We start from the raw sequence: 4107 nt of genomic DNA on the forward strand, positions 1-4107 counted from the left end.
AAAGTTACACCTTCTTTCTTTGCGTGAACATTTGGGCGGTGTTATGCAAATCTTCCCACACAGTGACGTAAACGTGGGGGCGTGTCTAAACGAGGCATTTTAGGAGGGTGTGGACGAGTCTTAACTTTTATAAAGAATATCTCTTTGGGTTTGAATCTTTAGTCTTTGCAACTTTAGGGATCTTATCTATTCACGAACAGCTTGTAACACTCCAAAGAGAAAGGAAAACTTGAAATCGCATCATATGACCCCTTTAATAAAACTCAGATTGTAGAGAGAGTCTGAGATTCTTGTTTTGTGTCCATGGAAGAAAGAAATTCATGCTAGTTTGGATTTGGACACTACTGTGTACACGGAATAAATTCTGTTTTAAATGTATGTTTCATAATTATAATTCACAACTATGAATTTCATACATCTCAAACCCACACATTTCCCAGTCTCAGCAAGCGTTTTAACCACATTCAACTACATTAACCATTGTTTTAAAGAGCTTATTATACTCCAGCACTGGATCTCTATTAAATGCACATGCAGCTCTTCCTCTAATGAGTCTCGACCTTGCTTGTCAGTGGTCCCAGGGGAAACGGAACATTCCCAAAATATCATTTGAGTTGTAATAGGATTTTAATCAAGCTTTTAATCTATTATCGGCCCCACCACTACCCCAACCCTCGCTTTCCGGTGGCAACCTGCAATGTCAGAAAGCGTTACCACGCTTCACTTTGGATGTGAACTGTGCCGGAGCGAGCCGAGCAAAGCTGTTAAATACAGCCAAACCCAACTCCAAATCTTTAATGCAGCGGAATTTAGCCCCTAATTAAACCTTAATATCATGTCAATTCAAATTAGCACGGCTAGAGGCGAGCGGAGCACCACTCCGGCCCTTTTCTTTTTTTAATTTTTCTCTCCCGAGAGAAGGGAATACAAAGAGGAGAGAAATGTCAGCAGGGAATGACGTGATAGATTAGAAATATTAAGGTCCATTAAATGGAAGTGTGTGTGCTGAGCGGAGCAGTTAAATGTGCGCTGTGACCCTGAGGGTTGCTGACATTCCTGCTGTTCACCCAGACTGTCTCAGATCACACACGCACACTCTCTGCCTCATTTTACCCCTGCTGCTGGTGCTCTCATGCCCTGTACAGGAGCAGAGGGTGGTCCTTCCAACCAGGGAAAGATGAGTTTAATTTCATCATCACAATAATATAATTTGTTGGGAAGATTCAATTCCAGTAGCAACTCAAGCCTCATCACATAAGTCACATGTAGGCCCACATTACCAGATTAGACTTTCGACTACCAGAATAAAGTCTGGTCCACAGCTTATTCTGGCCAAGAATTGGCCACTTAAGATGATTGCAAGCTAGGACTTGTGCTTTGAGAATTCTGCCACAACACTGACTTCCAAATTGGATATAGAGGAAAAGCACAAGGCTTTGGAAAAGTGATACTACATTATGCGTCCAAAAGTTGAGATATTTTAACTTGTTGTAACATACTGTGATAAAGGAAACTGTTGACCAGTGAGAATTTCCTCTTTCCATGCCCTCAATTCTGATTCATTTTATAGACAATTTTGCCTTTTGAGTCGCTAGGCTTTCTGGCCCCCTTGTGTGGTTTACAAGGTGGTTACTATTTTAAGCTCTGGTCCTTCTGTAGTAAGTTCCACCCCCACAACACTGAACATTTTGCATATCTCCTTTGTCTGAAACACCCATTTCAGGTATTGGAGTCTCTACTAATGAGCTGACAAGTTGAATCAAGTGTCTTTGATTTAGGAGAAATCCAAAATGTGCAGTGTTAGGGGTACTCCAGGAACGGAGTGGTTGGGAACCACTGGGCTTAATAAATAGGAACGCCTACTAGCAGTCAGCAATGCAGCTACCTGGCGACCTGCTTTCAGTGTAAATGCATCTGAAGTCACTCAGTATAATCCAAATCTGTTCACCTTGAACCCCCAACCTGATCTCATGATGAAAACGTACCTGTGGGAACTTTTTCGCAAGATGCGAAATACGTACCAATAAGTACATATCTCTGTAGTTTCCAACAGAAATTAACACTAGAGGCGGTAAAACAGCAGGCACTTGTAATCGTTTTCATACACCGTTATGATTCCAGTTCCATATGTTTCACTTTCTGGATGTTACAAGCTTGCTCGGTAGCTCAGCCGACATGGAATTTGACTTAGGATGCGGAATCCTTGGGTAATGTCGTGGAAAAAAAAAAAGACACAATGAAAAAGCTGAAAGATGAGACATTGAAAAACAAGCTAAAGCGGAATGCTTGCAATTGCGTTTTTACATCACATTCACTTTTGTTCATACTATTGGGTAGGTTTAGGTGTAGTGCAGATGGTACATTATTTTAAAACGTCATGGAGCATTAGAGTTATAGCGCCACTCAACGGACATTTCAAGTCAGAACTGCGGTGACACGTACAAAACCAACGTCATATAAAATGTACCATATGTACGTTCATCTGTTCCGTGGAAAAAATACGAACACTCTTTCAGCGCCACCCAGTGGACATTTCACATTAAATATGTCACCAAACGTACATGGCACTATGTATTTTGTGTCTCGCAAAAAAGTTCTCACAGGTACATTTTCGTCATGAGATAAGGTTGTGAATCCCTGAAGTTGTGTTGAAGTGAACCAGTCAGATTGGAACCGATGAGTTCTGCCAGATTGTGCTATTTTGTGCACACTATACATCAGGCAGTGACCATGTCCGCTTAAGCCTAGACTATTGTACTACCTGCCCAACAATGTTCAGCAGACCCACATTGCCACTGTAGAGTGGCACCAAATCCTCCTGAACATTCGCTTAGTAGGGTTAGACTCGAGTCCAATTCGCCTCATACAGATGCAGACCAAACGCCAATTCAACCCCGAGAACAAGTGTTGACCAACAGCTACAGACGTCACAGGGTTAACACACTGATCAGACAAAACTCTATGAACGTCTGTTTGATGGCGTCTGCTGGTGCAGTGTGAATTGACCTTTAGAAGTGACACTAATGATCGTCAGTCATAACTATTTGTTGATGATAAAATAATAGACTACCAATGAAAATGCAGAAAGTGGAGTTCACGCGATCTGCTTCTTGATCTGTTGGGTACTGCAAAGAATAAGACTGTGGAGATAACCAAATCACCTTGAGCACTCTAGTCACTCTGTACAGTAATTTGTCATTCCAGTAAAAGAAAGAGTCTATCTTGCTTTCAAAGAATACTTGAGTGCTGAGCTAGTTACTTTTAGGGGACTTGCCATTTTGCTGATGTATTTCATTCAAAGTCCCTTACGCCACACTTAATTCAGGGACAATCCCTGCTGGAGCGTTCTGGAGTTAAGAACGCAATTATTACACTGCAAGATCACCATCTCTCATGATCAGGATTAAATGGGTGTCCTTCACATTAGCAGCCGAGATCCTTGACCTTCTGCAACTTCCGTTTTCTACAGAGCGATATGTACAGGTATCTTACCGTGTACTTCGTGAAAACTAGGGCTGGGTTTTGACACAAATTTCACGATTCGTTTAAATTCTCATTCACAAGCTTTCAATTCGATTCAATATAGATTATTTTGGATATATATCAGGTACAGTACATGCAAATTTTCTCAAGGGAAAAAAATCTCTCAACTAATCCTGTAAAATATACATGAAAGTCAGTTGGCACTACATTACTATAATATTGAAGGTTAAAATTAACTGATTTGTTAAAATTTCACTTAATGACGTTTTTAATAATAAAGTTACAATTACAATACACAATATTTCTACTTCAATTAGTTTTTTTTTTTTTTTTTAAATATAAACAATGGTGGCTGTCATAAAAATGTGATGGATTTATTCAAACATAAATGAAACATTGAAGAAATTTATAATGAATATGTTATATGGTGCATATATTTGGCAAACTGCCCCTCTCTACAGTTTATTTTTCTATCTGACTGAGTTTATGGTCACCAAATATGTTTTTCTGAGGTAAATTTGACGTTACGTGACATTGTTTACAAGACGTTATATTGACGTCTTTGCGCAGCTGAAACACTGATTGAGCGATTACATGAGACAGGATACAGATTGTAAAGTTGTA

At 39.9% G+C, this 4107-nt stretch overlaps 1 protein-coding gene across 3 annotated transcripts in view; it reads left to right on the forward strand.

Annotated features, from left to right (window-relative positions):
• wdr37 (WD repeat domain 37) overlaps positions 1 to 4107 on the forward strand; it is a 42730-nt gene that overhangs the window by 33110 nt on the left and 5513 nt on the right. The gene's annotated exons all lie outside the window — the stretch shown is intronic.

The sequence above is a fragment of the Sinocyclocheilus anshuiensis genome, unplaced genomic scaffold (assembly GCF_001515605.1).
Source record: "Sinocyclocheilus anshuiensis isolate Anshui unplaced genomic scaffold, SAMN03320099.WGS_v1.1 scaffold870, whole genome shotgun sequence".
Taxonomy (NCBI): domain Eukaryota; kingdom Metazoa; phylum Chordata; class Actinopteri; order Cypriniformes; family Cyprinidae; genus Sinocyclocheilus; species Sinocyclocheilus anshuiensis.